At 40.3% G+C, this 26484-nt stretch overlaps 1 long non-coding RNA gene across 1 annotated transcript; it reads left to right on the top strand.

The window, feature by feature from the left end:
- The first annotated feature begins 1855 nt into the window (after positions 1-1855).
- LOC130596620 (uncharacterized) lies at positions 1856-3574 on the top strand. Its single transcript, XR_008971571.1, has 2 exons — positions 1856-2280; positions 3232-3574. It is a non-coding gene; the product is annotated as an uncharacterized LOC130596620 (long non-coding RNA).
- Positions 3575-26484: the final 22910 nt, after the last annotated feature.

Below are 26484 nucleotides of genomic sequence, written 5' to 3' on the forward strand. Positions count from 1 at the left end.
GGGCTTCAAATCTGATGCTTTTGTTTTTACATATTTTTCCTCTAAATCTTTTACCCCCATGTTCCTCTTTCAAACATTCATTTAAACTCTGAAAAAAACCAGGATAACGTGCAGGCGATAACATACATTTCCATAGTGCAGCTGTGCATATCTGGTGGTTTTGATATTCAATTCCAGTTAATAAATTTTCTGTTGGAAACTGCATCCAGGGGGTACTTCAGTGAATGAAGTTAGCAGCTGCAAACAAACAAACAAACAAGTCCCAGTAATAAATAATCAGGGTGACCTCACATGTTAGTTAAAAGTTTATCTTTTTTTTCTCACTTAGGCCATCATAAAGAAGAGGAATAAGAACATTCCACAGAGGACAACATGTACAAGCAGTTTAGTTATGTTTTCCTACGGTCCTCCTTCCCTGATGCACTCGTGTGAGTGTAGTTTGTTCTCAAACAGAGAAGAAGTGATTTCACCAGCTCCTGCGGGCAAAATTCCAGCCTCAAGCCAACTTGTGCATCTTTGCTGGAGCTTGCGTGGTCCGAATTAGGAGTGGCAGAAGAAGTAGTCTCCCCTTCCTGTAAGCAAAAGATGAATGAGTGTGGTACCAGATGAAAGGCAGTGCTGAGTCTAATGCAATTAGTTTATGGGGGAACCTCCACCCAAATCAGTTTTATTTGTCTCCCAGCTACAAATGAAATTCATTTGGACTTCCTGACAGATTCAAACGTGTCAAAACATGAGGGTCATGAAGGTGGTTGTTCTGCATCGACAACTGTGTAGTGGCACACTGGTTTAAATCAACAGATTTCAAACAGATTTTGTATTGAAGTTTGGGACAGAGTTGAACCTAATTTTCATGAAGAGAGTTGTGGTGTGTGAACAGATTTATATGGCTGGTCAGTAGCTAGAAGCAAAGCCATTAATGTTTGAACATCTCTGGATGTTATCTGGGAAACTGAAAAAGCAATTAAATGTTTGGAGAGACATTAAAGGGGAGAAAATCAAATACAAAACAAAGGCTGTGGGAATTCAGTGATATGAGGAAAGAAGACTGGAGAGGTGTTTGAAGAGGAAGCTGTGGTAGAATCTAATAATACTGATTAGAGAACAGGACAATGAAAGTGAATAAAGTTAAAATCAGACAAAGAACTCCAAACTCATCCTCTTTAAAGCAGTTTCTTTACCTAGGTCCTAGGGTGCAGGTGCCAGGCCTTTTTCCTGTATTGCCAAGAAATTCATTAATATAAATTGGGATGAGATAAAGATGTGCTAATTAAATGAGAGCCTTGAGTCAGCTGAAGTGTGAAGCTTGGTCTGCAGCTCTTTGTCATTTTTCAGGTAAGAATCTTATATTCTCTTGCAAGGGTCAGCTACCAGAAAGACGGTGCTTAGAGAAACATTAGGATGTTTAAATAGGTTATCTGTTAAAATGATAACATCATTTATAAGGACAAGAAGTAAAGCTGGATGTATTGTTGGGTTTTGCACATCAAATGCAAATTGAACATTGGTATCATATAAAATTTCTCATATGTATCGATCAACTGCAAGATGAAAGAGAAGCATTAGACTTACATTGAGTTGGATACACCTTTTCATATGTGGTGTTTCTGTAATGGCTAGTGGCCGTAAACTCATATATCTGTATTTTCTTTATTTGTGTTTGAATGTATATGTAACTACAGCTTGTTTTATAGATGGATACTGCTAAATGCTGTGATATTTTTGGGTTCCAGTAAAGTGAAAAAGCTAGAGCTCTAAGAGCAACTTAAAATAATTTTTTCTTTGGGGACACTAATTACAGAGATTTGTGATGTATATAATTTATAGGAGTGCTTTAACTACGCTGTCGATGGAAATTTGTACTTACAGCACAGAATTAGTACTTAAAGTCTTGAATACCGTACTCACATTTTTCACTTTCAAAGCTTTTTTCTTAAGGAAATCTTCTCTTAAAACATAATAAAACTGATGATCTCATTGTAGCAACTTTACTTAGTCTCCGTAATGTACATAAATGCTTTTACATTTAGGGTTGTTTTATACTGGGATGTTATGATACATTACATTCAGCTATCTAGGTCAAATCATATTAGTTATTTATATTTAATAAGTCTAAAAAGAGTTTGAGTGTTTGGTATGTACATTTTTCTCCAGGTAACGAGCAGGATGGCAATGCAGGTATCCGATGGGTCTGTTGGTTGTCATGGCACTCGGTGCAAAGGAGCGGAGCTGTCCCAGCCCCGCGCTGGGGGAATTCAAAATGAAAATAAGGACAATTAGGTAATGTAATGTTGATTTTTCTTATGACTTCTACTTCATTTGAGAAAAACAAATGCAGTATTTTTAATGAGAAAAAAAAATCTCTCAGATACTCTTTGTATTTCGAGACGTCAGCATTTTGTGTGACAGCTTATTTCTAGCTTGACCGCATTTCTGTTTATAAAGCATCATTAGATTTTTATAATGGAAGGAGATGATGCTCCAGGTGATATGTACGTGCTGGTTGTAGTGGTACTCCTTAGAAACCAGTCAAATTTAACTTGGATATATAAGTAAGATTGCTTCAATACACTATGGTTTATTTGCCTGTCTCTACATGGTCCCCTCCTATGCTTTCCATAACCCCAGCACAACCAATCCAGGGCACCTCTAGGAACTGCTCCTCCCCTCCAGCCAGTGCTGCATGGTACACACAGTACGTGGAGGGCTCCAGCCCTCCCTGACCTGCGTGCCCCTTGGCCATGGGTACAGTCCAAAACACAGTACGGTTTAAGGCGCCTCAGCTGATATTCACTAATTTTTAGTGATCTCTCAAGAGGCATTCATGGGGTATTGTTCAGGGTGGTGGGCTTACATCCCCAGTGGTCTGTGGTGGGAGAATGCGGAGAACTGGCTATTTACAAACACCATAGAAGCTGTTGTTACCATAGAAGCTTTTTTTTACAACTTAAGGATAGATGTCATTCTGGACAACTTAAGGATAGATGCCATGGTGGAGCAGGTGGCTTTATGGCCTCAGGCACTGACTGAAGTCTCAGATTCTTACAGCCTGGTCACTAGACTCTGGTATTTAATAGAATGTGGACAATGAATATTGATAAAACAGGAATACTAGTGGTTTAACTACAATCCTCTTCTTGCCTCAATCTGGTCTGCAGTACAAGAACATAAAAATATTAAGTGATAACAAATGTTCCATGTTAATTTGACTCATCTCCAGATCACCAACAGCATGATCCTTCAGGATTTCCTTTTCCCCAGCTGCATTTGCAAATACGTATTTACATTTATGGGATGGAATTCAGTGACAAGAGTGATCTGAAATTAAATTATGAGATGGACTGCTTGGAACAGTCAGCTGTAGAAAGGAAGCAGAGTAAGAGAGAACAATCTATCCAGGATGCTGCCAGGCCAGGCTGCAGAGAAGCGACAATCTATATTCATTAAAGATATTTAATAATTTTCTAAAAAAATAAATGTAAAAAATATCTCAAGTCAGGAAATATGAACCTAATATTGATTAAGCATTTGAAAAGGGATTTTTCTCAATAAAGGAAACCATATTTTCTACTCACTCTTTTTCTCTTGTGTTTTCATTAAGCAATTTAATATGTCTGTATCTTACTTTATCTTGTATTTCCTCTTTATTACTTTATATTACATCTCTGTGTTCATAGATTGAATGATATAATGCCTAGCTAGAAAGAAAGTATGCTTTCTGTTCAAACAGGTATAATAATTTCAGGCCAACTTTACTCTTTTTATTGGGGAAAAAGTTATTAAAAAGCCCCTAAGATGTGTTTGTTTTCTTTTTGATCAAAGACTTTGGTACACAGGTTTTTCTTTTTCATATTCAGTAGGAAATACAAAGGTACCCTGTCTGTTTTGTAAAGGCCCTGTGTTGCACTGTTAAAGTCAATGGGAAATTTGCCTCTAACATTGATGGGAATATAACCAGACCCTGTGTTTATAACAGAGAGCAGTATTTATCCTGGTGTAATGGAAAAGATGAGCAGGCATTTCAAATACCTGGCAGTCATTCTTGCTTGGTTTTGCTAACCAGCCAAAATGCATGTAGCAGTGCTCCCTCAAGGCCAATAAGAAAATCAGCACTGATGCTGGAGAACACAGAATTTCTGAAGAAAACATATTTTCAGGTGTCTTTTTTTCTTAACACATCTTTTCTTTGCAGAGGTACTGCTCTGGTCATGACCATTTTTAAAAGAAGATGCATGTGCTCTGAGCAAATGTTCTTTAATCCAGCCTGAGGCAAATAAAACATCTAAAGAAAAATCCCTTTTGTTTGAGAATCTTCTCTGATCAGTTGTGTAGTGCACAGCAGAGGCAACGTGGGGTTTAGGGTGTCTTGCTTTTACCATCCTGCAGTAGCAACTGTGTGTGTTTCCTTAGATGTCTCTGATGGTTTGATCATCTACATCATCAAGTCAGTGGAGGACAAGCCTTAGAGTCAGTGGAGATGAGCTTATACTGAATTCTTTGGGATTTGGCTTAGCACAGACCATAAACAATGACGGAAGATTTGCTTCCTGGAGGTTTCCCTTCATAGGAAATGGAGTCTCTGAAAATCAGGGCTCCTTCATGCTTCAAATTAACAAGCTCTGCCTATACCTACTTCTTTGAAAGCACAGTGCAAAACTTGCTCTTTTGATCAAAATATTTTTCTCTAATCTATTCAGGATCAAGGTCTTTTTATGTTAAACCCCTACCCTGATATCATAATAGCAGGCAGAACCAAGCAAGCGTATGTACAGACCTGGTGGTACCTAGCAGTGACAGAAAAGAACCCTGCAAATACCCAATGTACAGCTGTAGGGATCCAAAAATACCTGTAGCTCATAAACTGATTCTTAGTTTTCTATAGTATCTTCAGAAAAAAACGTGAGAGGTTTTAAACACAGTTGTAGTATTTGGAGGAAAAGTTATCCATGCTGGCATGTAGTGAAAGGAGGCAGGTGCTGAACATTTAGCAGATAAATGAACTGCAATTTTGCTGTATATTTCAACAGCAACTGAATTTGCAGCTTCAAAATTAAGCTCATGTGGCTATCGCAGAGGGTCATCAACTTCAAAGGCAAAGCCTTTACCAAAAGATATAGTGCCCTGCTAAAAATATGCATTACTAGTTTGGAAGCCTTGGCATGTTTTGGAAGCCTTGGCATGTTTCCTCTTCCAGAAATGGGTTCCTGCACTGGAAGAGATAGTAACAAATGTAACAACGGCTAGTCAAATTTATGGGTTTTCCTGCTGAATACATCTTTTATGGAGTTAAGCATACTTTTTATTTCTGTAAGAAGACGAGATGTTAGAAGACATTCTGTCAATGTTTCAGCAAGGAACAGAAAAATCTGCAATGAGTCCTAATAGAAAATTGAATAAGATAGAAATATGGATTAGGATTGAGAAAGAATTTCAAGAAGTTCAAGATTCCAGCTGTTTTCCCAAGAAGAATTGAAGGAAATAAGCATTTGCTTATCTTTGGGTGGATGATGAAACTCACTTCTGTTCAGCAAAGCAGCTAAGCTTGTGTTGGAGTCCTGTTGAAGTTAAGAATTTATGAAGTATCATTACTGGATTTGAATAAAAACCATGAAGCAACATATAACATTACCCCCAGCCAAATGTATTATTTCATATAAAGTAATTAACAAGTTACATCTCCCAAAACATATGTGTACTTCTGTTTGGAAGAAGCGTTTTCTTTTGTTGCTCAGCATCACAAGCTGGAAAACTGAAATCAGCTGTAAAAACACGATCTCTAGTCGTTACTCTGCTTTCCACAGAGAGCAGATAGGTCCTACAGGTGGCCTGAGTTTCCCTTTGGTTTCTCCTTCGAGTGCATGTGCTTGTGCATGTGATCACACCCTCTCCTCATACTCATTGCCATACATTATTTGAATTCCCACCAGCTGAAGTTTTACGTTTTCATGCTTGTGAAGTGTTGCTGTGACCATTTGCACTCTAGAGAGGCTCTTAGGATGTGCACTGGGGCTCATGAAGCACTTGGGTGGCCTGGCAGTGCCCTGGCCTCTGCTTGCCTCTCTCACAGTCAGTTGCTGTGACCTCAGGTGTATTGTTTAGCTCTGACAGTGTCCGTGTCCCATGAGCAAGATGTTAGCAGCAATATTGAGCCTTTCCCTCCCAGATAAATTTGTTGGTGCTCCCAAGACACTCCAGTAGTGGTACTGAGGCTGGAGCCCCAGCAAAGGTGTGGGTGTGGGTTTTGGCCAGGGCAGCAAGGTGCTCTGCTGGGCAGCCCAGTGTCTGCCTGGGACTGCTCTGTAAGGCGATTTGGGCTTGGCCACCCTGCCTTCGGAGAGTTTAATGGTGGGGATGTGAGAAAGTCCCTGGGCTGTTCTATCTGGGAGTTGAGGCAGAGTCCAGCAGGGCAGAGCTGGAGGGTTTTCCTTGTCCTAGGAACAGTGCATATGTGGCCAGAGGCCATTTGCATTCTGGAAAATAATCCATGTGTAAGCTAGATAAACACTTCTATTTTATGTTTTTATAGTTTAGGAGCAAAATATTTCCATTTACTACAAAATGAAACTCAGTATTGGGAATTGTCCAGTATTTTTGCTCCTTGCTTGTTGCTGGAAGAGGGACAGTTTTGGTCAGCAGACACTCGAGAAACTGCATTGCTTGGGGCTGCTGCTGTGCCTGTGCCATGCAGCAATACCATGTCCCACACAGGTCCCTTGGGAGCAGAGGTCTTGTGTTGTCCCCATCAAGGTGCCACCCAGCAGCCCATGGGCCACCAGTGACCAGTGAGTGCGATAGAAAAAGAAAGGGAATTTGGAAACTTGCTGTGCACAAATACCTTTACAATGGCTTAGTCCCAGTAATGGATATTGCAAAACTTCTGAGAGGTCCCAGAGCACAGGTTAGGCACAAGTATTTGCTTCTGTGTGAGCCTCTTTGCCTTGTTGGTAATGACCTGTGCCAGAGGGTTAGTATTTTACTGGTGGTTAAAGCTTGGTTGTTGAAATTCATTTCATTTCCTTGTGAAGAAAGCAAAAATCATGAGCACACAGTAGGTTGCACGAGAAACCTTCCTCCACCGGGGAAGGAACTGTGTGCGGCAGTGTGCGTACAATGACGTTTCTCTTTATTATTTTCCACAGTTCAATACAATTATTTTTGAAGGAATGATTACTGAGGGGCAAATGTGAGCTGGAACAGATTAGGAATGCATACAAACACACTAGAAGAACCACTCAATTACTTAGAGGAATGGAAATAACCACACCAACCAAACTCCTATAATCCACAGTGGGGTAAAAATACTCATACAGCTCTACTTTCCCAGTTAATAAGATGACAATGACATTACAAGACAGCCTTGTCACAGATAAACTGAAAAGTAAATGACAATCCATACTGATAAATTAATGTTCTTGACACGAGATGATTTCGATACAATCCTAGGAAAACGCAGGTAGGAAGCTGAAGCACAGAAGGTTGAATGATGTAGTCAAGGTCATTGAGGAAATGTTGTCAAAACTGGTAGTCAAATTTAGGAAGACAATTCCTTCCTAATAACTTTAAGCTACTAAGCCATCTCCTCACAGCTAAGAAGCTATGGGTTTCCTCGCAGCAAATTACAGTGGATTTGAAGATTTTTGTTTTGAAAAACCATGCCAAGACCAGCTGGCTTGAGGCAATTCCTCAAGTTTAATTATCAGGTTATTTAACCCTTTCTAACACTGCTTTTCTGAAGCTCAGTTCAGTTTGTAGCAAAAAATGCCTTTCCAAATAGAAAATATCAGTGTGTTACTTAGAAAATGAGGATACAAGGTGTTGATGTTTCTGAAATAGAACATTTCACTCAAACAATGTTGAGGAGTGTTTTGACATTTTTTACATTTCTTCATTTTTTTTTTTTTTGGCTAGAACAGTTTGTAAGAGTTGATTTGACTTGGCAAATATTCTCACTCCTTAGAAAACCAGGTTTTGCCAAATTTACTGTTCAGTGCGACTATTTCCCCCCAGACCTATGGCTCAGCATTACTTAGTGTGATTAACATGAGTTAACCACAAGTCAGCACAAACTAACCCTTGTGCTTTCATTAAATATGTCATTCTTAAAGCCTTAGATCCTTGGGGGAGGTGCCTGTGCAAGAGACTGTTTTCATTAACAAAAGCAAAAAGAATTTCTAAGTCTTAGGGATGTAGGAACAATTTAAGAATGTGATGCAGGTACATTTGAATCAATAGGCTCTAAAACCGGAAAGGCAAACACCCCATGCTGTGACTATTTGAAGGTCTTACCATTTTCAGCTAGAAAATTAGTTTCTGGGTGCCGTGAACAGGTTTTGTGAAGCTGGAGTTTGCCATTATACAATTGAATGGCTGATCTGGACTTAACTAAGGCATGAATTTACCAAAAAAAAAAAAAAAAAGAAAAAAAGAGAGCAATGCAACACTCACCAAAGGAAATGGACATTTTCACTGTTTCAGTGGACTCTGGATCAGGACCAGGGAAATGAAGGTTAAATCATGCATAAGGGAGGTCCTAATAAGTTTCCCAGTAAGAGGCCTTTAACTAGTTCCACAGGAGTATGAAGGTCCCTTTTTATTGTGTCTTTGTACCAGCAAGTATCACCCCAAAACCTCATCACACCCTACGTGTTTAGTCCTGCAGGCATTTGCCATCAGATGCATGAGATGTGAGAGAGAGTATACCTGATGCATGAACTTATTACTGGCAGCTGCCCATATTAGTATGTCTTGTATGGTCTCTGTTGTGTCTTCTAGAAATAATTTAACGGTGATTTTCAAACTCACATTGCGTACTACACCTTTCCAAGAGAGGCTGGAAATGCAGACACAAATACATGCACATGTGCACACTCCCCTGTATTCTTATATACATATGTCAGCATTGCTGTTATTATTTTATGGTGGTTTCTTATATGCTCCCCCAGGCACACTAGCCTATTAATTTGATTTCTGTAGTCCTAAGTTCTTAATTTTATGATCTTTGGCCTTTATTCAAAAAGGTACTTAAGGAAAATTTTAAGTTTCTGCAGAAATACACTGAATGAGTGTAATTTTTAGGTGAAAGGGAAAAGGGTATAAAAAAAACCTCTTACAATTTTGTGTCCCTGTGCCTTATAAAAAACTCAATTGTGTTGAGTTTTTAGGGACACTGTGGCAGTGTAGGCTAGGGTTGCCTGGATGCTGCAGTGTAAGGACTTGGGAAAAAAAAATGGTTATACTCAAGCTTGCATTTGACAATGTCTATGTGGCTTTTAAACTGTGGCTTGTCAATTACATTGGATTTGTCAGTGTCTGGGTTTGGGAGTAAGTAATGTGTGTAATGCAATATTAATGTAAAGAGTTGTTCTTTATTATCTATTTGTACCTTTTTTTCTCTCATTAAATTTTACCATCTCATCAAGGAGGAGAAATGTCTGAGTATTGATCTAAGGTAAGGATCGCTCACTGTAAATTACTAATGTCAAATATTCAAGGTAAACAATCCAGACAAGCCACCTCCTGTTTGTCTAAGCTATTTGCAGCAACTTACGAAGAACGAAGACTTCAGTAGGAATAGAAGCTGGTTTATATTCCAGGAAATATGATTAGTGTATCAGATGCTTTATTTATAATGAAAATCATGGAATCATAGGATATCTCAAGTTGGAAGGCACCCATAAGGATGATCAAGTTCAACTCCCTGCTCCTCTCAGAACTACCTAAAACTAGATCGTATGTTCTATTCTGAAGGAGATGTGATTTTTGTGACTATTGAAAGATGTGTGGCTGTGGAAGTGTTGCTTGACTAGAAGGGCCTGGCTTAAATCTCCATGCCTCAGAAAAAACAGATGAAGCTGTGAGCTCTGAAGTAAGAACAAATTCCTGTGAAGACCCTGAACAGCAAACTCAGCCGTAGGAAAGCTCACATCCTTCATGGGCAGGATCAATCTCCAGTTAGTAACAAACTGCCAAGATCCATCTTTTATATAAACTTAGCTAAAGCCTGGAAATTTAGTAGAACAAAGTGACTGCACAAGCCCAGCAATCATGTCTCAGGTCCTATGGCAGGTGTGCAGTCTCTGGAGAGACAGCTGGAGTATAGATACCCTGGGATGCCTCAAGTAGCACCATATATTAACGGGTGGACAATGAACATCAGAACTTATGCTTCTGTGAATGCCAAGAACTGAAACCACTGTGATATGTGTCTGCATCTCTGTGGCTCTCTTGTGACTAAGAGTTAAGGATTTTCAGTGATGTGAGCACCAGAGTGTTTAGCATGAAATATAGAAGCAGCATTTGGAGGAGCGTCTGGAGTGTCTGGAGTGCTGAATCCCCATCCTGCAAGTGGGGAATGCCCACAGCAGCCACCTGCATTATCATGTGTCAATATTTTGAAGTTCCCCCTGCCACGGTGCCTGGACAATGACTGAATGAGTGGAGAGTGCTTCACCACTACTGAAACATCTACTACTGGGTTGCTGGAGCACTCTTCTGGAGACAAGAGATGATTCAGGAGGTTAAGGCAGAGTTTGAATGGTTTCTTCATCCTGGAATGGTATCCCAGCTCCAGTAGTGGTGCCAAATTGCTCCTCTTGTACCACATCAGGCAAGACTGATGCCTATTGCAGCTTGGAAAGGAATAACAGAGGTGGTGAGAGAGCAGAGTGTGAGGGTTATGAATCCTCATCTGAGGCCTTAGTGGCCTTAGCCTGAAAAGTCGGTGTTTTTTTATTAAACACCCTCCTTTCCAGCTTTTTCTATCAGTTGGTTTAGATAACACTGTGTGCCAGATGGCTGCTGAGAATCCCATCTGAAGCGTCCAGCTCTTTTTCACACATTCGATGGTAAAGTTAGGTATGAGCTGCAGATTTTATCTCACAAATCAGACGTCTGTGCATGAATGCACGAGCAGGTGTATTGAGTCAGGTTGTGCATCCACATAGCCCCATAGCCAGGTTCAAAACAAACAGAATGAAGTTGCTCTTCATGCAGTGGTTAACAGACTTAGTGAGAACCAAAATTTTACGTGAGTTTCAGGGGAGACTAAGTACTCAGAGGAGAAATCTGTTGTGGTTACCAGACTGACAAACCACATCCAGCTGAATTTCCTGGAATTGAAAACAGTTGGAGGTTGGAAGAGCTTGCAGGGAAGTATCCCATGTACTTGGCCCACTCTTACTCTCCTTTAAAGATCTGCTTATGGCCACTGCTGAAGAAAGGAAGCTCTGATGAGCCCAAGGTGGGTCCTTGGGCAGGAGTTTGAGAGGAACATCCATACTGGGGGGATTTGCTCTCCCAGTCTCCAGTAGCACCCAGCTCAGATGATTCTTCACCTGGGGCATCGGAGTGACATGTGCTACTGGAAAGATGGCAGCTCTGTGTGGATGTAGCCTTATGATCTAAATGCAGTCAATGCAAGTGCAGGTTCAGATTAAAAGGGCAGAAAAAGTCAAGCTACAAGCAACAGTTTGGTGTGTGTAATTCTCAAGGTGAACTGGTCTTTGTTTCTGTATTTCTTGAAAGTAATGGAACTTGAGAAGGCTTGATCACATCTCATTTTGAGTCTCCTAGCACGAATGATGTGTTTACGTAAACTAAGGAAGTAAATTTTAAATATGAATGACTAGTTTTAATGTTGCCTGTGGTTGTGCTTCACCTCTGCCATTACTAATTTTCTCATAACTAAGACATTTCTGCTCAAGATCGTTCATTCTTGTAAGAGAGATTGTCTGAATGAGGGCAAATCTTGATATACTAGCGTGCAGCTGCAGTCACATTAGTTTTGTACCAGCGTCAGCCAGCTGGGCGCTATTTAGCCTCCCTTGGCTGGCTGTAGGCCATCACTGCTACCTAGTCAAGAGGAATTCCCACACTGGTGAGCGTCAGCAGGAGTTAGGCTGAAGGAATCTGCACTGGACACAGAATTGCATTGCTGCTTCTCCTATTTCATGTTTTAAACTATGTCACTTTACTTTCAGTTGTCAATTTTAATAACCTTTGTAAATGAGGCAAATTATAAAGTAAATTGGCACAATTAAAAGACAAAGAGATTTATAGGCAAGGCATTAAATCAGATTCAGGAATGTAAATTGAAGCTGAGCTCTATCATGGGCTTTCAGCATAATTTGAGGCTTTTGTTTCACATTTGTAAAACTGGAATGCGTTTGTCCCATCATTTTGATTGTAAATTCTTTGAGATTTTATCCAGCACCAGGCACATTTCCAGTTCTCTTCTGAAGCTCTTTGCAGCAGTGCAAATAAATAAATCTGATTCTTCAGGAATGCCCCGAACCTCTTGAAATAGACTTGTCTTTTTTTTTTTTCTCAGAAACTAGAAAGAGCTCTTCAGTTAAATTCCTGCATTGCAGCAGAAACCTCTTACTCGAAAATCTTCCAGACCCCTTGCTTCCATGGCACTTTTTCCCTGCCCTTCTCAGTCAGTATTGAAAACAGGTGCTGTGTTCTCAAGTCATTTGTTCATTGGCCTTGTTTTCTGGGGATGGCCTTGGGGACCACGATTTGGAAGGGACATCATGTCTTCTCAGCATGGGAGATTTTCAGAGTGGCTTTCAAAATACCATAAAATCTCTATGGATTTTCTGTTTTTCTTGCTTTTACTTCTTTATTAGAACAAAGCTTGAATAACAGAAACCTGTCTGTGACTACACTGGTAGGGCAGAGGAACTGATACCCATAATACGAAGAGATGGGGCAAAGTTTTTTGTTTCCTGTGGCAGGAGAATTAAAGGTTTTGGTTCTGATTTTGTTTTTTTCTCAATAAGTTCTGGTGGACTAAAACACATCTTGTTTTTTTTATAAGTACATCAGAAATGGCTGCTTAGCCAGGCTGGAATTTCTCTCAGTCCAGCAGACGGTGAGGATGTTTTGAAGAAATGCAGCATGCATGTGTAGCCTGGAAGCTGCTTTTCATTAGTTTCTACCTCCAGAGGTCTTTGGTCTGCTAGAAGCCTATGGCTGCAAAGCATTAGGTACCAGTCATGATTTCCACCTTCACTAATTACAATTTGAGACCCTCTATATCCATGAGAGACTGTATCTCTCTCACCAAGACAAAACCGATGTCAGGGTTTTCTTCCCTAGTTGCTAAAGTCCCAGGCCTACACCAGCCAAAGGCTGGAATTTTTGGCCAGAAGAGCAGCTGTGGGGCTTACTGCAGGTGTAAACACGGAAAATCAACTTCTGGTTAGCTGTGTGAAGATTATTTGAGTTGTGGATTAACCACTTCCCTCTGCCACCTCATTTTCATTATGTTTACTGCCTGATTCTTCATATGAACTTTTTTGAAGTTAAATATATATACTCCGTTCTTACGACCTAATTTACATGTGGTTTGTATTACACATGTTCTTGCTTTATCTGATTATTCTGTCTCCTGCCTCCCCCGTTGCCCTGGCTAATTGAGAGTTCATTATACAAAACATAATGAAAAAGTGCAATGTGTAATCTATATAAGATTATAAGAGGGCACAAAATGAACATTAGGTTGGTCCGTAGAAATACAATGCTTGTACTGTTACAGCAGTTAACACTGAAGTTGTCTAGTAATCTGTCTTAAACAATAAGCTTATAGCAGAGGGGTATGTGTTGCAGAGCTGCCATCTTCACTAGTTAAAGCAAGTGGCTGGCTCAAGCCAGTCCTTTGCTCTGTCAGGAGCCAGGCAGAATGCAGTACGTGGAAGAGTGTGCTTATGTTGAAGGGCTTTTGGTTTTTGAATATTACATCTGTGCACCTTTCTGGAGCACCACAGGCTTTCCTAGCATGGGTCCCCGAAAGCAGTAGAGTAATTGTCATCTGTATACATGAAACCTGTGCTTATTCAGGGAGTATTTTTGCTGAGATTGCCTTACCATCCATGAAGTGGAGACAATCCATCCAATTATCCCATTGTGGAGGTGTTTAGGATCTTTGATTAGGTACTCTACTCAAAGCACAGAAAGGTGTTGGGCTGCCTGTACTCCAGGGCTGCAGTCCCTCCCCCCTGCTCCTTATGTCCTTGCATTCAATGGCCTGTCTCTGTCTGTCTGTTGTCTCCTGAATGGCATCTAAGGAAGTTCTGGCTCTTCTGTGCAGTGCCTAGCACAGGAATTTCTTTCTCAAGACTGCTGCTCTTGTGGAATGAGTACTGGTAGCTTTAAGTGTATGATGGTACAGGTTTAGAAACAACAGGATAATTGCCTCTCTTGGCCTTCACTTTTCTCCTCTGTGAACCTGAGCTACAGCTGCAGTTAGATGAAAGAATTGTCATCCCTCAGTGTTTGAGTTTTTGGTCATGCCTTTCTGCCTAAAAGATGAAATTTTTTTGTTAAGTGGGAGTGCTCTCAAACTTCAGAACATGCTAATTCTGAATATTTTGGTCTCTTGTTTGTAATTCCCTGTGTTTCGGATCTCAATTAACTGTCTTGCAGAGCCGGCATTGTTAATTCACACCAAGATATTGCTCCTCTTATTTCTTCACTGATTAGCTAATGTAGCTCAATTTCAGTGAGGGGTATGCATATTAAATGGCCTGCTGCAATCAAAATGCTTTTTAGTTTTGAAGTTTCTTTAGTGATGTTACAAATGTGTTCTTTGTGATAACATGTATTTATACTACTGAGAGTCCTTTCCTGTAGATCATTTCATTTGTGCAAATTACAAAAATATAAGTATAAATAAATCATGGAACACTGTCTTTCCTCATGACTTGTGAAAGCCAGAAAATTTACTTGTTACAGCCATAAAAAGAGAATTCACTGGAGAACTGGATGGGTTGGGAGATGGATAATGGAGTAAGCAAGATTTCACAACCAGGACATCTGCACAAGTCCAGAGATCTAGTCCAAAAGTCTAGTCCAGCAAATATTAGTATCTCTCACACAGCAATCCACCAAAGGAACAAAATATCAGGATGTGCGAAGAATGGAATATGAAATATTTTTTTGAAAACAGTGTAACCATATGCCTTAAAAAACCCACAAGCAACTAACAACAGCAGCATTTCTGAAAGACTGCCTTTTTGGTGCAGGCTAGAAATAACTTTTTCATGTCTGCTTTTTCTTATACAGACACTCTATATGTGAGTTATGGTTACACTGGGACAGTGCTGCAGGCAGAATGTGAGCGTGAGAGCTCTGACCCATTTCTGGTCAAAAGGACTGGTTAAATCTGGTATTGCAAGCAGAGTAACAGCTGCTTCTTGGGTGCAAATCTGGATGTACAAACACCTGTTTCCTTGCACAGATAGAGCCATATCCATGTGAGGAGGATGCAGGGGGTCTCTGTCACAAGGCAAGGTAACAGCCGCAGGATTGTGCATCCTCCCATCCCCCAACTCTTGGCTGTCTGTCTCTGGACAGTAGAATGAGCTAAAGAGCTCATATCACAGTATCGGTGTTCACAATCCTCACTTTCAGTCAGCATCTGGCCCCACCGGTCTTATCCGTTTTTCCCTTGTGCACCATCCTTCAGTGTTTGCTCATGTTAAGTCCGCTGTTTCTTTGCTGTTTTCCATCTCCTTCTCCTTGGTCTTCTTTTCTGTCTCTGTCATATCTGTACCATCCTTCAGAAGAAAAAGAGAGAGCAGAATACTCCAGCCTATAGGCTTTCGTCGGTGACATAAGAAAATTGAAGCTACTGTTTCTTCCACCTAATTTAAATGAATTAAGTAGTTCCTTACAGTGATCTTAAATACAATCCAGACCTTTCTTTTTTTTTTTTTTTTTGGGTGAGGGGAGGTGTGGGTGGGAATTCTGTGCTTTGATGTTTGAATCTGGTGTTTCTCTGAGAGGACTGGTCAGTACTTTAGCCTGATAAACTGTTGTGCCACTGCACTCTTTCTGATTGGCTCTTTCAATAGTGTCTTGACTCTTAACAAGCCTTTAATCAAATATTTTACGGGGAGTTTTATGTTAGAATGGGGTGAACACTTAAGAGTTGTGGCTCTTAAACAGGCCTGTGGGTTCTTATGCTTAAACCACTTCTCATATTCATCTAGTGATGAATTTATCATTTTCCTTCCATTAACTTCTGTTCTCTGACCATCTGGAAGTTCCTTTGACTTTATTGCTAAATATATTTCCAAGTTAATATTTGGCTTTATGATTCTTATGTCAGTGGCATCCCAGTAAAATGCATTCATATAAAAAAAGAGTAAAATATCACCAGCTAGTCCCTAATGTGTTGTGTTAGGGACTTGCATGTTTTCCTTTCATCATGATAGAGGCTCTGGCTTTTCTCTAACTTTCAGCTCATGGTTTTTACCTTCCACTATTTAGGAAGCAGGATAAGTTTAAGTCAGTTATGCATCTTCTGAGATAGATTTTTAGGGGCCTTTTATTTCCGAAGTATGCAGAAGGATCAAGTCCACAGTGTGTGTCTGTGTCTTCCATTATTATGGTGATATCCCTTGAGAGTGTCCTTGATCATTTGGCTGTTTTAGAACATCTGTGTCTGGTCAAGAGAGAATTTCTTGGTAGTATCTGCAGTCTGTGGACTGGTCTCCAGGATTTTGGGATGCAAGTTAGCTAGTTACCACTAGATGACAGTAGAATCTACTGATATGCTGCCTGAATCAGCATTTCAATACATTATAATCTCGAACTTGTTCTTTACGCTAGCGGTTTGTTAGACTTATTTCGCTGGGCTCCAGTCAGAGGCCACTGGACTTCTGATTTACTTTTTTCCACCCTAAATCCTATTACTGGAAGGGCAAAAATATTCTCCAGAAGTCCTGGGCCAGTGCCAGAAGGAAAAACTTGCAAAAAATACTGATTCTCAACTACTTAGCTGTAACTCATCTCCACATCTCCCCCTGAACTCCTGTTAATGCTGCCTGGCATCTCTAGTAGTTGTTTGCACTCTGTGTTGTCCTTCTGCTCGATGGGGCTTTTCTCAGGTAACAGTGTGCAGGAAAGGAAGAAGTAGTGATTCAGGTCTCTTTACTAACTGCATTATGGATAAGCATCACACCAGGGAAACACTGGAAAATGGTGTAAGAAAAGACTGAAAGTATCCTACTGTTTTTAACCTAACCTGAGTCATGGGTATGTTCTCTCTTGTCTGTACTTCATGATTTATTTCTGAAAGAGTGAAAGAAAAAGTGTTTAGTGTGAACTTTGGGCTTCTTGGATAAACAGAAGCAATGATGTTCCTTGTATTCATCTCTCTCCTTCCTCTGTCCTGTGATCTGCAAAAATACTAAATAATTGGAATATAAAAAGGCAGGTAATTACAGAAGACTTTTTGCACCCTTCTAATATTTCTGATTACCTTTTTCAGTTGCAGCTTTGCAGTTGCATTGCTTTATCCAAAGCATATTGAGAAGAGACTTAATGCAACGAATAGAAGGGTGCTGGCATGCAGAAGCAGCCTTGCTGTTATGGCTCTGCTTGGAACGGTCACCTGCGGGTTAGTTTACTTTCTGTTACACAGCTTTTGTAGAAAACATTATTTCAAAAGCCAAAGCTTTAAGGACTTAATTATTGCACCTTTACGTGTAGCTGACATTTGTTTCTAGGCTGCTCAGTGCTGTGAAAAATTGAAGCTCTCTCTTACAAGTGTCACCCATGACAAATTTTCGCTGTATTATAAAAAGCAAAAAGAATATAAACCCCCAAATGCTACAAAATGAACCAAGTTTTTTATTTTTTTTTTTTTCCCCACTTTATAATTTCAGGTTTGTACAGGAATTGTGGGGTGAAAAGTGGTGAATAGCTGAGAAGTGTCAAGTGAAAATCCTCTGAGGGGGATGAGAGCTAGCAGTACAATAAACCATGCTAGGCAGCCTCCAGGAAGAGTTTCCATTTCCTGACATGCTCTTTTGGAAAAGTCTACCTTTGCCTTTTGAAGGTCACCTTCAAAATTTGCCAGATCATATGATATTGACAAAGGCAGCCTCCTGTAAGACAATTTTCTGATCAGAGTCCTAGCATAGCAATGACACTGAACACTGTCACCAGTATTCACTGCTAAGTAAGGTTTTGTGAGTCTGGAGTGGTTTTAGCCTGACAGTCACATGAATTTCTTTTTTCCTTGTGCTATTGTCCTGGCAGAAGTCTCAGCTCTGAAATTATCCATGCTACAAATGTATGTAATTAGAACTATGGGAAATAATCAATATATGGCCATAAAGCTGAATGGAAATGGAAAAATGAATACACTGGGCAAGACTAAGCTGTGGTGAGTGTGAACCCACTGACTCTCTGCTAGTATAATCTGAGTTTGCTTTCTTCTGGGAACCTGTACTTGGCTGAACTGAAAGATCCTTCAAATAAATCACTTGAAATACAAGTGATCAGAACAAGCACACAGCAGTGTTTCAGACTGTGTGTCAGAATAGTGATTTTTTTTACCTCTTTTCAATGGGTAAATACCTTCCTGCTAATTCTGTCTTCAACAAGAAGCTGCTAATGCGGACAGCGACCACAGCCAGTGTTCTGCTGTTTGTCTGCATGTTGATTTTAAACCAGGTTCAGCAGGAGGGATTTGGAAAATGTCTTGTGGCATGTCTGTATGTTCAGATCGGGGGGAGGAAGTGCTCTGCACATTCTTATGCTTAAAATCAAGTTACTATTACTGAAATAACTTTGACCATGTATGAGAATAAGAGGAAGTGAAACGCAAGTCTGCATTTTAGAAGTTTTCTTTCAGAATGGTAATAAAGCAAGGTCCATTTTTCTTCTCTTTGAGCAACTCCTGGGCTTTCTTGTTGTCTTCTGCTACAACAGTTCTGTGTGCAGTGGCGGCAAGTGGCTGAAACAAGAAAGAGATCATTTTTGCAGCATCATGTGCACTCAATCTGCCTCACCCTGTGTACTTGAACAATATTTAGAAGAACATTTTCTTTGCAAATATCTAACATAAAATTCTGGCTTAAACCATATAGTGACTATGCAAAAAGGAAAGCATTTTTGAGCCAAAAGGCCACACACAGCAGTGGTAGGAAGGGGTGGGCCTTGGTCTCTGAAGGTCTACTTGTCGCAATCCTGGGTGTGCTGGTCTTTTCTTCTGTGTGAGCTGCAGTAAATACTGTCTCTCAGACAGAAGAAGAAAGACATTGACTGCACTAGAAGAGGGATCTGAGCATGGCTTGTGCTTTCTGGAATGCCACAGTACCAAGGATTTTTTTAACTATTAAAAAAGACTAGTATTCAGTAAGAGGTAGAAGGGACTTACGGCAAGAACTGAGACAAGAACTAGTAAATAGATTGACATGTTTCACAGTGTATCCCCTTGTGCATTCATGGGGAGGGCGGAAGCGCTACTATTATTTATTTTCATGAACAGTGATTTTCTTGATAGAATTCCTGTAGGTATTTCACATACCTGTCCACACAACTCACCCGCTATTCCTGCAGGAAAGTGTAACGAGCGTGGCAACATTTACAAGATGGGTGAGAACTGGATGGGAAATTGGCCAGCTGAATCTTTTCCTGTGTGCATTCAAGTATGTTTGTGTGTATGCATGCCCCCCAGCCTATTGAAGCTACCTGCCTAGCTCTGGTCCATGTGAACATTTTCCTCAGCTTCGTCTTAAACCTACACAATAAAGTCTAAGGAGAAAAAGCAAACTCTCATTCCAAGTGCTGTTTGTGAGGTTGTTAGAAGCTGGTGGAGAACACAATCACATGGCCAAGTTTGCAGATGGGTCAGAAATGACTGAATATCCCATAGTGCTGGGTGTCATGTCTCATTTTCTTGGTGAATTCAGAATCAAGCTTATGGACCTCAGAGGTGTGCATATGCACCTCACATGCACTCTGGCTCATGTTGATAGGCACATAAACCCCATTTGAAGAAAGCACTTGAAGAAAAGCTTTGTTTTAATGAGAAACTGTACTGTATGTTGGCGCCTGTAATGATGCTATGGGTCAGATTTATAAATGCAACAAATGAAGAAGTGCTGTCCGCGATCTTCACTGCCTCTGGATTGAACTGACAAAGTAGAAGTAATTTTTCTTGAAATAACCGAGCAAGACTCAGCAAAGGAAGTAATAGCCCTAAATTAAAAAAAAAAAAAAAAGAAAGAAAGAAAAAGAGAGACAGAAAAGAATAGCTGAGCAGGTTCCCCAAATCATCAAACTCTCCTGTTAATAGGGGTTCCTTGAAATCCTGCCTTTGTGGATAGTATATGTTGCCTGAATAGCTTGACTTTTCTGTGCTTTATACATGGTGTATGTCTTCACATTCAAGTAGGGGGAGATACCATAGATTTTCTGATCTGGAAACATTTTCTACCTTTGCTTTGCCTTCTGTTGCATGCATACAAACCCTTACAATGACAGATTGCTGAGGAGACACCCCACTATTTCCAGGTGTCCATATTGTTACCCTTGAACTTATTCTTCCAGCTAGTTGAACCAAAATGTGTGTTACCCAGAAGAAAACATGACACTTTCCAAAAACTTTTAAGGTATGGACTGAAATGCTGCCTGCTTTTAAATGGGTGGGTGACACATCTTTACCTGCTCGTCATTGCAGAAACGTTGACTCTCTTGTGCGTTCGTTGTTCTAGACATACAGCACAGAGATGCCAAATTATGCTTTTTTTTTTTTTTAACTATATTTCTCTAAGACTTCTGCTTTTAGGGTCCAAGCCCTGCTAGATCAACCATATGCATGCGGGCTGTAAACCTTGGAATCAAAAGCCACACACAGGCTTGCAGGAAAGTCACAAGATCTCCCTGTTTCTGACATCTGATGAGAAGAAAGGTAGAAGTTACAGCACTGCAGAATGAATGAAAAGCCACAGGGTGTAATTACTGGTCAATGTAATAGGAGCAATTGGGGATGGTGGAGACTGATGTGGGAAGTGAGAATTTCCCTAGTTTCAGGTTATAAAACCCAATAAAACAGCATTGCTGTGTCAGTAATGTTGCACCGCATTAACGTCTTCCTATTTATAGCCTCAGTTTAATCGTAACAAAGTTGCCACTTTCTCCCCCCAGAAAATAATCCCTAGAGATTTTCCAATCTAGCTTTAAATAACTCAGGTAACAGTGCTTCCATCATTTACCTTTGGAGATGATTACTTGACCTAATAGCAATAATTGTGAGAATTCTGACATGTTTGGTTCATGACGATGTTTGCAGACTGAATTCTGCAATTCTGTTTATAAGGGGATGGCCATAAATTAAAGCATTCAATGTTTTCCTCAGGTTTGAATGCACCGATTCAGGTGCCTTACAGTTTATTTCTAATGGGAGGTTAGCTGCTAAAATAGCTTTAATAACCTAAATGGAATATCCACAGCTAGCTATCCCTTTCTCTACTACCCTGCCCTGGTACAATACTATGTGAGATTGCCCTACTTGCCAGGTGGCTTTCTCTGTCTTTTTTGCAGATGATCAATGGTAGCATAGATTGTACTTACTATTTATGTCTGGTAGGGCAAGAGGACATAAGAAGGACAGACTCTTTTTCCCTTTCTGTTGCTCTGACGCCTTCTTTGAGGTTGAACAAGCAGGAGTTAGACTCATACCCAGTATTATGATGGTAAAACGCTAATGGCTGGGCCTTCTGGTCAGATGTTGTGTTCTTCAGAAGAGGTGCTAAATGGTCTCAAGTGACACCAGGGGTGGTTTAGACTGGATATTAGGAAAAATTTCTTCACCGGAAGGGTTGTCAAGCATTGGAACAGGCTGCCCAGGGAACTGGTGGAGTCCCTGTCCCTGGAGGTATTTAAAAAATGTGTAGATGTGGTGGTTGGGGACATGGTTTAGTGGTGGACTTGGCAATGCTAGGTTAATGGTTGGACTTGATGCTCTTAAAAATCTTTTACAACCTAAGCTGTTTCTATGATCGTGTGATTCTCTTCATAGTAATGGTGGTTGTTTTAACCAGTGATTCCAAGGTGTTTAGCCAATGGGCCACTGTCAGTCCTAAAGGAGCACACAGACCACCTGCATTCCTCACAGTTAAATGTCTTTCAGTGATTTTCATTGAAAACACCAACTTGCTGATACAATCCCATAAGCTGGCTAAGCATCAGCTACCACAGTCTTTCCTCTCAGTTTGCAGCCGAGGAACAAAATGTCCGTATTATAGGCAGAATTTCTCTGGTTCAAAACAAAAAGAGATTAGGATGTCTCCATTGCTAAGGCCAAAATTCACTCTTAAATAGGATTTTCTTTCATCCCAGTGAGTGAGATTTAGGATGCTCAGATGATGAGGCTCTGTGACTGATTTTAGGGAAAGTCTTGTGCATGTGACAGCAGTAGAACAATTTGCCTGTCTTCCTGACTGGACGGTCCTGTCCTGTTGGAACTGCAGTTCGTTAGGAGTTTCATGGCAGAGTTCATGAAAAAGCAGCGACTTTTGAATTGAGCCCAAACTGAGAAACAGATGAGTTCTGGCAGAGCCAGTGTTTTCAGAATTGTTGATCAAAGATAAGTTGTATCACAGTTGGTCTTTAAAAAATACTGACATCTCAGAGCAAAAAAAGAGCTAAACCAGATGGAATTTGAGCCCTTACAGTTTGAGCTGAGCTGGCTTTTTCTTTCTTTTTTTTTTTTTTTTCCCTTTTGCCCTATGATCACAAACATAAAAAGAATGAGTTAATACAGGTGTAAAATTTATTATAACTTCCAAACTTGATGGTCATTAGAGAGCAAAGTGTATACAAAACCTACATTTGACCTTAACCATTACTTGTTCTTGTGGTGGTTGGGAATGATTAAGTCATTTTTAATGCGGTGGAAGCTGGGGTCACGCTCCACTTCTCCTAAAACTCTTTAAAGGACAAGCTGCTATAATTACTATAATAAATGTAATAAGGTATAGAAAAGTACAACCCACGGTAGACTTGATACTCACAAAACCACCCAAGTTCTCTTCTGGGCATGCGTTCTGGGTTGTCACTGGCTCAAACATTGTAATGAGTGTGGCAGCTATTAGAAGAGCAAAGAGAATATGTGGGAAAATGTAGTCGTTGCTGTTAACTACATCAGGCTTTTGGCCCAGTCAATTTTTGGCAGTTCTTTTGCCATTAATATTAAGGCCATAGACTCACAGAGTAGAGCCATGGATGGATTTAGGTCAGAAGGGACCTCTGGAGGACATTTGGTCCAATCAGCTGCTCCAACCAGGCCATCTTCCAAATGAGACCAGGCTGCTCAGGGCCTTTGCAGTCACGTTTCAAATGTCTCTAAGGACAGACAGACGGCACAGCCTCTCTGTGCAGCCTGTTCCCATTCATAACCACTCTCACTGTGGAATATTTTACCTTTATGTGCAATCAGAACTTTTGTAATCTACTTATCACTTTCTCCTTAAAGCCCCTTTTTGGTTTTTATTTTTTTGAAAAACACAGTCAACTTCAGACTTCTCAAGCTACCATTCCTTTTATAAAAAGGATGTCATCTGATAAGGAAAGAAGCAGCATGCCAAGTGACGTATATAACCACTCACACAATCTAGGGTTTGAGTTCTACATGGTGAAAGCCCTGTGGAGGCTGGAATATTGGTGGAAAATCTGTAAACCCAAATATATTCATAAAATCAATCATTCAAACAATTATAAAGAGCATGCAAGATCAGGAAAAAAAAAAAATCTTGCTTCATGTGTAGAGAATTTGTGAAGGAAAAAAGAAAAGAAAGGGCCCCGGCAGAGGAATCTACTGTTTGCATTCTGTTCTGATTAGGAGCGATAACACTGGAGTCAATGGAACACACATACAGGTTCTAGAAGGCATAGACCGGGCTCTGAAAAACAAGACTTTACATTGAAAATCTCTGGATTTATGCTTTTCATTTGGTGATTTATTTGTGATTAAAATTTAACTGTTTGAAGAATCAGCTTCTTTAGTTAGCTATTTTGGCAGTAGTTGTACTAGCCTGTGTTCATTTTTGCTGTGACACTTTCAGAAGTACACTGCTTGCACTGGCAGAAGGAGGAGTGAGGCTCTGGCAAATCAGTGGCAAATGAAGAGATGGCATCTTGAAAAAGGAATTGTACAAGGACAAAGTGATCTTACACATGGATGACTGCAGAATAAAGGCTACACAGATGACATATGTAATGTTGAAAAAAGAGTCAATGGATTTACTGTCAAAACCAAGAGACACAAGAGTGTGAAATTTTATCCATTTCTGTTTCATCTGGCATAAAAAAGAATATCCTTTTCCAGTGCAGGAATTGTGAATCACAGTAAACAAAATTAATTTGAAAAGTATTTTAAAATACACAGGCCTGATTAGTATTGTAGTTTATTTCCACTGTAACTTGACTCAAATACGGACATGCTTTTTTTTTTTTTTTTGAAATTCATTGTGTCAACATAAGTAGGTGCAGCTTATCATTGCTTGGATGGTTGTTATTTGTTAGCTGTTTAATTCATTGACTCACATCCGGCAATAATTCATGCAAAATGGGCTCTGAACTCCTCTGCAATATGCAGATTTGTGTGCAAATGAGCGTTACCTATGGTGTTCACACTGAAGCGTTTTTCTTTGATGTACATTTCTGACATTCTGAGATTGTAAAGAAGAAAATAACTTTAAAAATTTTAAGAAACCTTAATTGAAGTTAACATAAAAGAAGATACATGGTGTTAATTGGTCTGTTTCAGGCATAATTTGTGCCTTTGAGACCATGTCCCTTACCCCCCGCCAAAGTGTCAAGACTCACATCTTTAATTCAACAATCTTTGTATTAATTACCTCTGGATAAGGTAAGCTTTGATTGGGAGTTCTTTATTATAAAATTACAGTACATTGCCTGCTTTAAGATAAATAAATTAGGGTTGAACTTGAAAAAAAAATCTCCATCCAACTGTGAATGGGAAAGTGCATTTGAGTATCAAATGCTAGATGAAAGAACAATTTTTATCTGACATCCATAATAGGGGAAAAGTTTTTTCTTTTGGTTCTTCTGTTTTCATTGTTTTCACACACTGAAAAATAATATCTTCATCAAGAGATGGAAACACTCAGGTTCTAGGGTTGCCAACATTTCCCTCCCCAAAGGCCACTCTCAGCCTCATAGGAACTCAGCTTTCTCTTTGCCAGTATCTGGTCTGTTTGTCTCAGTGTAATCAGTGAGCTAAGGATGCTCCCCACGCCCTTAATTGCCTCTATTTGACTGTCCATGAAGACCAAAATGGACTTCTTTTCTCAGGGATGGAAGGACTGAAGAGAGTTTCGTACCATCTTCATGTCACCTGGGTGTGTCTAGGGAGGTGTTTGTTCCAAGTTATGGGAGGTACAAAACCAGCCACATGGCCAAGAAAGCTGCAGGCAATGCAGGCAGAATGAAGACTGCTTGTATCCCCCATTCATCCCAGAGGAAGATTAACCATTCTTGGCCTTGTTTTAATGGAGCTTCAGAGTTGTATTTGGAAGCTGGGACTTCGGTGCAGCACTGGTGGTATGCTCTTTGTGGGGATTATACTGGCCTGCACATACGTTTCCAATGCAACTAAGTGGTTTGAAGAACATGTCAGCAAATGCTGACAGAGATTTACAGCCCTCAGGCTTGCTTCTGACCTCAGAGGTGCTGGTTTGACTCCTCTGAATCAGTAAGATGTGCCATGTGCCTTGTGTAGCTTTCAGGACTATCATGCACTGTTCCATGAATGCTTATCTGAGGCAAGATAACAAGCTAGGTGTACCTACCTGAAGTTTGACACGTGAAGCTGGTAATGTTAATAGAACTGATGTTAAAGACATACTAAAGTTTCAGAAGTAACAGCTGAGTGATTCAATCTCTGCTGTCTCTCAGCAGAGAAACCCACCTGACTGCTCTTCAAAAGATTTTCAACATGTACAAAGAACTGTAGAGTCCAGGTTTTTGTTCTTAGCATAGTTCTGAGCTATGTAGTCTTTCATCCACTCTTCCCTGCTCAGACACCTTGCAAGAGCTGCACCTTGCAGAGCTGCCACATTTGCCCAGTTAGCACAGAAGATGTGCCAGTGACAAAGGGATGCTGGAGGCTTCAGTTTTACCACCTGAGCTGTCGACTGCCTCAGTAAGCCAGGTTTTCTCTGGGGTAAATGTTTTTGCAGCGGGGGATGTGTGTAGTAACTGTGGCTTCTGACCTTTATTTGCATTGAAATCAGCTGAAACAAAAGATAACCAGTAGGGAAAAGGCCAGAAGTAATTTAATTTTGTTAGAAACCCTAGAAAGGCTGACACAGCAAGACATGGAGCACTGTTCAACCCTCGCCTACTCTGGTTGGGGAGTGGCACCAGCAATATCTTGAAACTGCTCTGAGAGCTTGACCCAAGAACTGGTTGTATAGTACTCTTTCTCATTGTGCTAAGCCACTGTGATTTTCATCCTGCTACGTTTTCCCATCCCCTAGAGGCAGACTTGTCAAGAAGCCTTTTGTCTGGCACAGCATTTTCAAATCCAAACTCTGATAATTATCTGTGGTTCTGCTGCTGACTTGAAAGGCAATTGCTAGGCATTGAATCCACATTGCCTTCAGTACAAAAATTAAGAGTAAGGAGAAGAGGCATTCTGTGCCTGCTTCTCTCTCCAAC

Source organism: Pezoporus wallicus, unplaced genomic scaffold (assembly GCF_028554395.1).
Source record: "Pezoporus wallicus isolate ANWC-B61680 ecotype Strahan unplaced genomic scaffold, APGP_CSIRO_Pwel_v1 contig_5787, whole genome shotgun sequence".
Lineage (NCBI taxonomy): Eukaryota > Metazoa > Chordata > Aves > Psittaciformes > Psittacidae > Pezoporus > Pezoporus wallicus.